The sequence below is a fragment of the Mastigoproctus giganteus genome, chromosome 3 (genome assembly GCF_048544385.1).
Source record: "Mastigoproctus giganteus isolate SK-2022 chromosome 3, ASM4854438v1, whole genome shotgun sequence".
Lineage (NCBI taxonomy): Eukaryota > Metazoa > Arthropoda > Arachnida > Uropygi > Thelyphonidae > Mastigoproctus > Mastigoproctus giganteus.
Genome location: NC_143577.1, coordinates 78,545,733 through 78,558,876, shown reverse-complemented (window position 1 = coordinate 78,558,876; position 13,144 = coordinate 78,545,733). Strand labels below are relative to the sequence as shown.

Genomic DNA, 13,144 nt, shown 5'->3' with positions numbered 1-13,144 from the left:
TTTAGATCGGTCTCTCACTAAGGAGATCTGGCACTTTGTTATACTTTGTAAACTTCTTTGTGTTACACTGGGCAGCATTTTGAGAAAAGTTCTGTGTTGTTTTACTGCTAATAAGTTACCAGAAATAAATTTTTAATGGAAATTTCAAAAGTTAATTGAAATTTGCTCTATCATGTCAGCAATTTTTATGAATAAAAAAAAAATGAAAATATTAGTGTAGCTGCTAAAGGTTTATTTTGTATGTTTAAAATTTTACAAACAGGTTATTTTTATATAAAAATACATAAAGACAATTATCAGAGGTTATGTCCTCCTATCAAGTGTAGATGTCCACAAACTGGATTTCTTATGAGCTAAACTGGATTAAACGTGTGCATTTTTGAATTCCTCAGGCTGCTAGTTTCAGTGGCTGTTCCTCTTTTTAGCATCCAGAAGTAATCAGCCATCATATTTGATGTTCCATCCCCTTTTTTTTCCTTTTTTTTTTTTTTTTTTTTTTTATATCCTGAATCATTTTCCCTGTTTTACACCTATATTACCTAAGCTTTCTGGGGAATAGTTAATACAGATTTTAGCAGCAGCTTGAAAATTTGAGGTACAACAAAAATTGCTTTGATTTTTTTCATATGTAAGCAATATTCAAATTTTCATAAAATGATTTGATTGAAATGATTTCCTTCTTTATTCAGGTTTTGGATGAACTGTTTCATTAAACCCAGTTTTATATACGGATGAGCTAACAATACTTTGTTTCAATCTTTGGCTCTTTACTGTTCTTTGAACCTGATGTCAGACACTGTCTTGGTGGTCACATGTTCCTTTCCCAGTGATCAGTTTTTGCTTGAATATCCCACTTGAACAGAAAGCAAACATTTGTAACCAAGTTGTTGGCCTAGTAGCAGGCCACTAACTTTAAAATGTCCACACACTAGCCAACCATGATCCTTCCACTGAATTTTTTCCAAAAGAAGCTTAATATTTTTGTAGTTTTCTTTTAAGTGTACTGAATTGTAATATATTTCTGCAGTATATCATCAAGCCTTCTCTGGAAAAATGGGGAACCAATTGTTTTTTCATGTCTGTGCCATGTAATGACTCTTCTTGGGGTCAGCAGATTCTTGTATTTCAGTCTTGATTCTGAAAGCTCTTCAGATCCTTTTAGTAGAATTAAATCTCTCATGAGATCATTAAGTTCACTTTATATGTACAGATGAGCCCAGATTTGTGAATTTCTTCGGCACAATAGTTTGTCATCCTCTAGATCACAAATGTCAAATTTGGAATCTGAAGACATATGTTCAAGGACAACTGGTGGAAGTGGTACGGGTAGTTCAGATTCGTGGGGTATTAGCCTTAATGTAATGTTGTAGGAATGTGCAATATTCTTCATTTTCTTCACATTAGTACCTGCAACATTTGTGGAACAAAAGTAGCAGCCATTAATATGATCCCAAGGGTCCTACAATACACTGGAAATTGCAAATGTCATGGCTTTCTTTTTCACAAGCCCTCCACACATGTATAGGAGCCCAACTTTTATCTTTTTTCCTAATTTAATTCGAAAATATGTGCCATATTACATTTTTGAACAAATGATGTTATGTCCTGCTTTTGTTTTGCTACAACATAGTTACCTCAAATGTAACACAGTATATTTTGATTGTTTAAACGACAATGAGTTGCCACTGTCAAAAACAGAATATCTAAATCATGTTAGAAACAGATAATAGTTAGCATGACTGCAGTGGAAAACAACTGAACAGAAGAAACAATTCACAGGTTTATATAGCTGCCTGACTTGCAGGACTCGAAATATCTAAACAGGTCTGGGCTCATTTATACCTGTCAGTCAAAGGAAGTAGCATGCATGTAGCACATACATGCTCCTTAATAATAGGCAGAAGGATTTTACTATTTCTGAGAGCGAGGTTATGGTCTCTTTTGATGTGGTTTCTCTGTTCACTTCTGTTCCTGTTGTACAGGAACAGAAGGTTACAGTGATCACAACGGACTGATGTGGGAATTACTTAAGGATGTAACTACCATCAAGGCTAAAGGGAAGGGCTTTTGCTTTCATAAAGGTGACAACAGGGATCTCAGATAGTTTTTAAATTCTGTACAGTGGGATCAACTGATGACGTTACCAATGTTGAATTCTAAATGGGAAGCCTTCAAGGAATTAATTTTGGAAGCTACTAGGCTCATCATTCCAACTAAGAAATACTGTTCAAGGTTTAGGCCTAAATGGATGTCAGATGAACTAAAGAGGCTTGTGGCAGAGAAGAAAAATGTATGGAATGCATATAAAGTATCAGGTGATACAGAAGCCTTTGCAGATATAAACTAGTCTATAATCAAGTCACGAAGGAGGTTAGGCAGGCGAAGGAAGATTATGAGAAATCATTGGCAAAGGATGCAAAGAAAAATGGCAAAGAGTTCTTACTTATGTAAACTCTAGAAGGAAAGAGATGAATCAGACTGGACCACTTAACATAGATGGGTTGACTATTGATAATCATGCTCAGGTATCTGATAAACTGAATGAGTATTTTGCATCTACATTCACACATCAGGAGTTATTCAATGAGGGGAGTGCCAGAAGTTTATCAAACTCTAACGAGCAAAGTGGAAGAGAAATTGTTGAAGTTAAACATAAAAAAGCACCTGGGGTGGATGGGATCTATCCGGTTATATTAAAGACGGCAGCAAAGGAAGTAAGCAAACCATTAGCCATAATTATGAGAGCTTCCTTGGATTCCGGGGAGGTCCCCATGGACTAGAGGTGGGCAAACGTATTACCAATTCACAAAGGGGGTTCAAAAGGTGACACAGGTAACTATAGACCTGTTAGTTTAACTTGTGTTCCAGGGAAAATAATGGAATCACTGGTTAAAGAAGCATTGCAGGATCATCTATACAAGACTGCAGTAATAGTTAAGACATAGCATGGGTTTGTTAAAGGGAGGTCTTGTCTGACCAATTTGATTGAATACTGTGATGTGGTCACAAAGGAACTGAATGCCAAAAATAATTTTGATATCATATACTTGGATTTCAGAAAAGCTTTTGATACTGTTGCACATAGAAGACTGGGATTTCAGGAAAGCTTTTGATACTGTTGCACATGGAAGACTGCTGTACAAATTGGAGAGGTATGGCATTAAGGGTAATTGCTACAATGGATAAAGGGACGGTTGAGTGAGAGATGACAGAAAGTGGTAATCAATGGACACTGCTCTTCGAGGACAAATGTTTTTAGTGGAGTTCCCCAGGGTTCGGTGTTGGGCCTATTGTTGTTTTGAATATTTATCAATGATATTGATGAAGGTATATCAGTAGCAATAACTCAAGAGAATGGCAATAACAGCGGCAACCCCCAAGGCAGAATGCACTGGTTCCACAGGAACTAGTAGTTGTTGGTGACTCTATTGTCAGGGAAACTGGGAACATGCTTTGTAAAAAGGATATGTGGAAAAGGACCAAGGTATGCCTGCCAGGGGCAAAGGTTGATGACGTTGTAGAGCAAATATCATCTTTTAAGGGCACAAAAGGTGATATAGTTGTACACGTTGGTACTAATGATATTAAGAGTAGGAGACCGTCAGAATTACTTAAGAAGTAGAGATTACTGTTGAAAAAAAGCCGTGACTTAGGGTTGAATTTCGAAGTGTCTGCAATTCTGCCCACACACGATAGGAGGGAGTATATGATGAGAGCCTTGTCAATCAATTCGGCCCTGGAAAGACTGTGCAAGGCTCAAGGGGGTAGAATTTTTTTAAGCGTGGTCTGTACTTGTTAACAGGAGAGACTGTTTCTACAGGGATGGGATACACTTAAATAGAAAGAGTGCAAGAATATTTGCTGATGCTATCGAGGCAGTGTTAGATGGGTCGGAAAATTGCTAGCTTGGGGGGGGGGATACAAGGACTAATAGATTAACAGTAGCCACTGGCAGAGGTGAAAGTGATTCTTGCACTGCTTCTATTGGAACGAGCAGCAACCTGGAAAACAAGATGCAGGATATTTCGGAGACTGCTGGGAGTCATTGCGGTACAAGTAAACACATGGGTTGTGTTAGGGTAGCTAAGAATAGGAACAGCTGCATGTATACTTGTGTGTTCACCAATGCTAGGAGTTTGGTAAATAAATTTGATGAATTTGAGATATTGCTCAAAACATCAAAGGCAGATATTGTTGTGATATCAGAGACGTGATGTCACACAGATATAGGGAATGCAGAACTGGAATTTGGGGAGTACAACATCTACAGAAAGGATAGACAGGATAGGAAGGGAGGAGGGGTTATGCTATTAGTTAAGAAACACATAAAATCCAAGGAAGTGAAGCCAGTCGACATCGCTGGACAGTGCAGTGTCGAGTCAGTTTGGTGTGACATAAACATTGGGAGATCAAAATTGAGAGTAGGAGTGTGCTATAGGCCTAATGCCTCTGATCAGTATAATAAGAAACTATACAGGAAAAGTGTAGGCCAGTAAATCAGAGTGTCTTATAATGGGGGATTTTAATTTCCCAGATATTGGCTGGAATTTGTGGGTTGGTCACTCACACACTAGCAAGGCTTTTGGGGATTTATTGGATGATTGTTTTCCCCATCGGCATGTTCAGGAGGCAACTAGAGGAAGTAATACTCTTGATCTGATTATCAGTAGTGATTCTTCATGCATTAAGAATCTGCAGATAAAGGAACCACTAGGTGGCAGTGATCACAGTGTGCTGAAGTGGGATTTACTCGAAGAGGTAACTACCATCAGAGGTAAAGGGAAGGGTTTTTGCTTTCGTAAAGGCGACTAGGATGGTCTGAGACAGCCTAAATGGATGTCAGATGAACTAATGAGACATGTGGCAGAGAAGAAAAATGTATGGGATACATATAAATTAATGGAACATGGAAGCCTATGAAAGATATAAGCTGGTCTGTAACCAAGTCACAAAGGAGCTTAGGCAGGGAAAGGCAGATTATGAGAAATCCTTGGCAAAGGATGCAAAGAAAAACAGAAAAGAGTTCTTTACCTATGTAAACTCTAGAAGGAAAGGGATGAATTCGATTGGTCCACTGGTATTGATGGTGCAACAGTTGAGGATCCTGCTCAGGTGGGTAACAAACTAAATGAGTATTTTGCATCTACATTCACACGTGAGGAGTTATTCAGGAAGAGAAATGCCAGAGGTGAAGTAAACTCTGGCAGTGAGCTAGATGATTTTGTAATAACTGAGAGGAAAGTGGAGGAGAAATTGTTGAGGATAAACATAAAAATGGCACCTGGGGTGGATGGGATCTATCCAGTTATATTAAAGGAAGCAGCAAAGGAAGTAAGCAAACCCTTAGCCATAATTATGAGAGCTTCTTTGGACTCAGGGGAGGTACCCATAGACTGGAGATGTGCAAATGTGATCCCAATTCACAAAGGAGTATCAAAGGCTGACACAAGTAATTATAGACCTGTGATTTTAACTTCTGTTTCAGGAAAATGAATGAAGGCACTGGTTAAATAAGCACTGCAGGATCATCTAGACAAGTCTTCAGTTATAGCTCGGACACAGCATGGTTTTGTTAAGCGAAAGTCTTGCCTGACCTATTTGATTGAATACTATGATGCAGTCACAAAAGAACTGGATGCAGGGAATAACTTTGATATTATATATTTGGATCTTAGAAAGGCTTTTGATAATGTTGCACATGGAAGATTGCTGCACAAATTGGAGCAGTGTTGCATTGGTGGAAAATTGCTGCTATGGATAAAGGGATGGTTGTGGGGGAGAAGACAGAGTGGTAATCAATGGAGACTGCTGATCGTGGACTGATGTTGTTAGTGGAGTCCCTCAGGGTTCAGTGATTGTGTTCAGTTTTTTTTTTTTTTTTTTTTTTTGGTAGTTGTTGGTTCATCGGCTTCTGTGGCCATAATGCACCTCCCAAGGTTTTTGCAGTACTTTGATCGAAGCCCGAGGCGGGATTCGAATCCACGACCTTTGGGTTGCCAGGCAGGCACTTTACCCACCCGGCTAGCTCGGTCGGCTCATGTTCAGTCACTCTGTTTTGCCAAATACAGGGCACAGCTATGGGTGCCCCTGTTAGACCTATCGTGACCAATATCGCCATGGAGGAACTTGAGTCAGATTTTCTTGAACTTACCTATTCCTATCACTCTCTGGTGTTGTTATGTTGTGATATCTTTGCCAGGTATTGGAATCTCGAGTGCTGCAGTATCTCAATTCCCTGTCACCCGTCATTCATTATACAATTGAACTAGAGGTTGATAATACTCTTCATTATACAATTGAACTAGAGGTTGATAATACTCTTCATTATACAATTGAACTAGAGGTTGATAATACTCTTCCTTTTTTTGGATGCATTAGTCCAATGCATGGATTCTCGTTTAGTAACTTCCGTTTTTAGGAAGCTAATGTGCGCAGGCCAATTTACCAATTGTGGGTCTGCACATGCCACTGGTCATTTGCGTAGCACTGCTTGCACTTTATATTCCCATGCTTGGACACCCTCTAGTTCGACTGGTGACAGGCATCTGGAGACTTCTAAAATTAGGAAAGAGCTTTCAAATTGCGGCTATCCACCTCATGTTCTAGATAGATGTGAGCTTGAAGCTCACAAATGTATTAAGCAATCTAACCCTCCCCGTGTCAATGAATTTATATCTACTGCCTACATCCCCTATTATCCGGAAATATCGGAACATCTTATTAGGATTTTGCATCTCCATCATATACGATGTGTGTAACTTCCAGGAAGGAAATTAGTCTATTATTTCTAAGGTGAAAACACCTGTTCCTCATTTCCTACGGAGTGGTTCCGTATACTGAATTACGTGTCTGAATTGTGGGGGTGTTATGTAGGTGAGTCCGGTAGAAGATTGAGAGACTGGGTTTCTGAGCATGAGGTGGATCTGCGAACCACTTATTTTGAGGCACCTCTGTAGCCAGGTGGGCAGGAGTAGCAGTGCGTAGCACGCGCTTCTTAATTAGACTGCGGTTCGAGCCCGTGCCTTCCAAATACGGACTTTGAGGAAATGTCAGGGAATGACCACCGCATGTCCCCTGAGCAATATGGCCTTTGTTGCTAATGCTCCTAAAAACTAAATAACAAACAACAACTTATTTTGAGTGCTCCTCAGTCACTGAGCATTATTTGAGTTGAGCAGCACAATCTTGATCTCTGATGGGATATTGAAATAGTCAACTATTCAAGTGATTACCGCCAGCGCTCATGGCTTGAAGCACTGCACATAGCTACCAATAATAGTACTATGAATTGCACAAGGGGAGTGCACTTACACCCTATTATAAATGTACTGTACTGCAGTGAGTGCTGGCGATCATCACATGTACGTCATTCTTTTCTACTGACAACAGACTCGTGATACACCATCATGCCCAGTTGACTTTTGCTATTGTAACCATCAATATATACGGAAGTATACCATTCACTGACTTGCCGATGAAGAGGCACTTTGCCTTGAAAACTTCTATGTATTTTAACACTTTTATCTTATATATATCATTTATTTATTTGAATAAATTTATTTTAACCAGTTTTTTTTTTTTTTTATGTAAACCCCAAACAACAGAGATATTAGAACCTATAGCACTTAGTACTTTGCTTGGGTTGGAGGTTGAGAAGACGAAAGAAGATATTTGTTGACGTTGGACTTAAACTTCTGTAGACTGTAATTTTCAGGAAATATGTACGAAGGAAAGTTGTCCCAGAAAACAGAAGTTGAATGGATAAACGATCAAGATGAAAAGTTGGTTCTGTGAGTTTTAAGTTGGACAGCAAATGGATGTTGGCTGGTGGCGGCACGTGTTCGGACTGTTTTGAAAGAGAGAGCGGGAATTATTGAAGCCAATTCAGAAGAACAGTGCCCATGGAAGTATCTGTAGAAGAGGCATGCAGCAGAAGACAGTACGTCTATGAGACAGCGAGTGAAGAAACTCTGTTAGAGATGAGCCATTTATTAACCTAACTGCCCTCTTCTGAATGGAATTAAGAAGTCTGAGAGAGGTTTTGGGGGCACCACCCCAGATGTGGGAGCAATATTCCATGGCAGGGCGAATTTGCGATTTATACAGAGTGAGCAGCTGTTTGAAAGAAAAGTAACGCCGAGGGCGAAAGTGAAAACCAAGTTTTTTAGATGCAGAGGAAGCAATATTTGTAATGTGCTTGTGCCAAGAGAGATTAGAAGTCAGGGTAATCCCCAAAAGAGATATATCATTTTGCCTAGAAATCGGAGTGTCACTAAAGATGAGCATAGGAGCAAAAGAATCCTTTTTGCGAGATATAAGACAAGACTGAGTTTTAGAAGGTTTGAAATCAACTAAGTTGTCTTTGCCCCACTGGAGAATTACCTGAAGATCGGCATTTAAGGAATTGGTAGCAGATTTTCGAGAAGTTGAAGCTGATTGAATAGGGCAAGGTTTCTCAAAATGGAAAGTCGAATGCAATGTGCTATCATCGGCAAAACTATGAATAGGATTTCCAGTCAATGGAAGAAGGTCATTAATATACAAGAGGAAAAGAGTGGGGGAAAGAACTGAACCTTGGGGGAAACCGGCATTAGTGGAGAAGTTAGAAGACAGAGAGCCATCTACCATCACCCTCAGTGAGCTATCAGAGAGAAAACTGGATAACCAATTACTAAAAACAGTTGGCAAACCATAAGATGGAAGTTTGTTTAGAAGACCTTTATGCCAAACGCGATCGAAAGCCTTTGAGATGTCAAGAGCAACTACTTGTGTTTCACCGAACCTTTCCATTGAATTAGTCTATAAATGGGTAACATAAGCCAGAACATCACCAGTGGATCGACACTGTCGGAATCCATACTGGCGATCGTTGATCAGACGGAAGGTTTCTAGGTAGTTTAAGATTTGGCGGTTAATTGATTTCTCCATTACTTTAGAAAGAGTAGAAGTAATTGCAATGGGACAATAATTGGATGGGAGGGATTTGTCACCCTTTTTAGGAACTGGCTGGATATGAGCAAATTTCCAAGCAGAAGGAAAAACACCTTTGGAATAAGAAAGTAAATAAAGTCGGCAAAGAATAGGAGAAAGTGAAAACACTCAAAACCTGTGTTTAGGAGCACAGGTTTTGAGAACAAGTGGAGAAATACCATCAGCACCTGGAGCTTTCTTAGCATCAAGATTCGTCAAAATCCTTCTGACATCCTTTTGACGGAAGACCACGGGAGGCATTGAATGGAGCATGTTGGGAATGGTGGGTGGTGTTTTACCAAGATCATTAATACAAGAGCTGGAAGAAAAATGGGATGCTAGCAGGTCAGCTTTATCCTTGGCTGAAGTGACAACAGAACCATCTGGTTTGGACAGAGGTGGGAGCAGAGATGGGCAAAAGTTGCGGCCAATAGCTTTGGCAAGAGACCAGAATTCTCGGCAACCATTAGGGCAAGAAGCAAGTTTTCTACTCTTAGCCTGTTCAAACTCTAGTTTGGACTGATTAATAACTGAATTACAATTGTTGCGAGCTTTGGTGTAGGCAGAAAATGAAACTGAAGAATTAGAAACAAGCCAATTACTATATGCAACATTCTTCTCTCGAACAGCCTTAGCACATTTATTGGAAAACCAAGGTTTAGATAAAGGACGAGATTTTAAAGTGGAGTGTGGGATAAAGAATTCCATTCCTGCAAGAATAATTTCACTGACACGATCTGAGCAAACGTTGACATCAGAAGTTTTGAAACAGTAATCCGACCAAGGAAAAGTAGAAAAGAAACCTCGCAGGTCATCCCATTTTGCATTCTTGTAATGCCAAACAACACGAGGTTGGGAATAGCCATGAGATAAGGGCTCCATTGGAGAAGAGACAATCACCAAGTTGTGATCTGAAGTGCCTAAAGGACCTCTCACTTCGACCGTGTACTTAAAGAGTTGTTTGTGAGAAAAATATCAAGCGTGTTGGCTGTATGATTAGGATTGTCTGGTATTCTTGTAGGTAAATGAACAATCTGTGCAAGGTCATTAGTAATTGCAAAAGCCTCAGCATCTCGACCAGCTGGGTCGGTGTGACTAGAAAATAGAAGCCAGCTGGAGTTGTGAACATTAAAATCACCAAGGAAAATTACCTCGCTGTTAGGAAAGTTGGACTGGGAAAAGTCAAGTTGCAAAGAGAGGAAGTCAAAGAGCTCCAAGTGATTAATGGAGTTCGGAGAATGGAATGGTAGAGACAACAGATGAATTTGACACAATGAGGTAGAGACATTTTAAGCCAGAGAAGATCGAAAAGAGGAGATTCCAAATTACCAATTCTCTGACAGGGAATATCGGAACGGACATATACACAAGTACCACCTTTGGGGCGAAAGGAATCATACAGCGAATAATTTGGGCATCTGAGATGAGCAGTAGTTGAATCAACCGATAACTGAGATTCTGTCAGAAAACGTACATTGGGTTTGTTAGACTGCAAGTGGAAATGGACATCGTTAAGATTAGAATTGAGACCACGTGTATTTGTAAAATGAAATAGGAAGTGCTTGGGAGGTTTAGATCTTTTCGCAGATAAGCTTGCTCTATTAGTTTGACAATTCGTTGTGTATTCAATGGTAAGAAAAAGTGGGTGGGACATGCTGTATGAAGTAATGAAATTTTTGGATATTTTACCAAGGATATGGCGTACACATGGTAAGAATATACCCAGATCCTTGACATAACGTGGCCTCGACAATGCTCCCCGCATACACACTATTCGGACTCCCTCCAGTCACTATCTGGCAGAGTAGAGGTAGCAAGATTATACACTAGCTGATCCAGAAGCCTCCCTGAGAGTTACCAATAGGTTCGGTCCGGTGTACCAACTAGCGGCCGGCCTGCGAACACCATTTTAGAGCTGTCCCCTCAAAATGTAAGGAATATTGGATCTCCCACGATATTCATCATAACCTCAACAGTCATCAATCATACTGCATGATGGAAGAGATACGGATGGGTTGACCGGAACTTAGCTCTAAAGACTAAACATGGCTTCCACCATTTCAAGCCTCCAATAAGCAAAGTGGTGGTATTGCACCATTTGATAAGCGTCATCTACCACCTAGTACTGCCTAGTGACATAGAGGGGCGGCATTCCTCCATGTGGTGTGGGCGCCACACCTCGACCCCTGCTTACATTGGTTCACACCTGGGTGGTCACCCACCATGCACTTGTGCATGGAGGTTATACTCACAATTACTAACAGTCTCACCATTGTGAAGGTGCAATCAGAGGATTTGGCTGTCACAGACCGTCTGGGCTTCGCTGAAATTGGGTCCACTTGACTTGAGTGTCACCTGAATATCACTTCCATCAGCGTTTTAGACTCCCAGGTAGCAAGTTCAGCTTGTCTGGCATATCTGAGAAAATATCTGTGACACCCTCAAGGACCGGTTAGTCGGTCGTCACAAGAAACTTGAATGATATTGATGATGTTGATGGTTTAAATGTTGATGATCCTGCTTAGGCTGCTGACAGGCTGAATAGGTCTCTTGCATCTTGCATCACACATGAGGAATTCTTTAGGGGAATAGATGCCAGCTGTTTACCAAACTCTACCAGGGAGATAAATGATTTTGTAATAACTGAGAGGAATAGTGGAAGAGAAATTGTTGAAGTTAAATGTAAGAAAGGCACTTGAGGTAGATGGTATGTATCCAATTATACTGAGGTAGGTAAGGAAATCCTTAGCCATAATTAGGAGAGCATCCTTGGATTCAGGGAAATCCATGAATGTATCCTCAATTCAGATAGCAGAACAAAGGATGACATGAGTAATTTCAGAACTGTTAATTTCACTTCTGTTCCATGGAAAATAATGGAATCAGTAGTTAAAGAAGTAATGCAGGACCATCTAGACAACAGTGCAGTTATATTTGTTAAAGGTTGATCTTGTTTGACCAATTTGATTGGATACTATAGTGCAGTAACAAAGGAACTGGATGCACAAAATAATTTGGTATCATATATTTTGATTTCAGAAAAGTTTTTGATACTGTTGCAAATAAATAATAGACTGCGGTACAAATTGGAGCAGTGTGGCATTAAGGGAAGTTACTGCTCTGGATAAAGGGATGGTTGAGTGAGAGAAGACAAAGGGTCGTTATTAATGGACACTGCTCTTTGTGGACTAACATTATCAGTGAAGTCCAAAGGATTTGAAAACAATAAATATGCCCACCAAAGGGTGGGCATATTTATTGTTTTCTGTATTTATTCATATATATACCTTCATATTTGTGAAGGTATATCAAGCTTAATGTCTAAGTTTGCAGATGATACGAAGGTTGGCAGGGTGGTTAATGAGAGTAATGACCGTATGCTTTTTGCAACAGGATCTAGAAAAATTAGGCATTTGGGCTGAGAAATGCCAATTGAGGTTATACATTGACAAATTCAAAGTACTGCATATGGATAGCAGTAATTCCAGATAAATGGACTAACTGTGTGGTATTACACTCAGGATGGTGGAAAATGAGAAAGACCTGGGGGTGATTGTGCAGTCAGATATGATATTCCTTGAGCTGTGCAGACAGACGGTTACGACAGCACATTGTGTTTTGTTATTAATATACAGTAATTTTGCTAGCAAGGATAACGGATGATATCCCATTTTTTTTTTTATATCCCAAAGAAATAGTTAGGCCAATCTTGAATGCTGCATACAGGTCTGGAGGCCTCATTTTAGGAAGGATTGGTGAAGGTAAAAAGGTGTTCTTACCAAGAAAGCTTCATTCGTTTTTGCAAATTGCAGGAACTGGCGACTAGGCACCTGCAAGATAATTCTGATTGATGTGTGTTTAAGGCTTTTGAATGGACTGAGCAAATTCATTGCCAATGGGATTCTTCCTTTGTTCAGACTGCACAAGAGGGGCCATAAATTGAAATTGAGGAAGGCTGCATTACCGAATAGATGTGCAGAAGATATTTAGATATTTAGCAAACGGATGGTTGTTTGCTGGAACAAACTTCTTTCTGACATTGTGGAAGTGGAGAGCTTGAATAAATTCAAGGAAGAATTAGACAAACTGCTGGAAAGGATAGTTTGGTGAAATGGGATTTTTTTTTTATATGGCTGATGCTGTATAAGCTTGCTTTCTTGCATTATACTAGTAT

General features: G+C 39.8%; 1 protein-coding gene across 1 annotated transcript in view; it reads left to right on the top strand.

Annotated features, from left to right (window-relative positions):
• Positions 1-13,144, top strand: part of LOC150088099 (DNA repair protein RAD50.L-like) — a 553,006-nt gene that overhangs the window by 107,100 nt on the left and 432,762 nt on the right. The window lies entirely within an intron of this gene.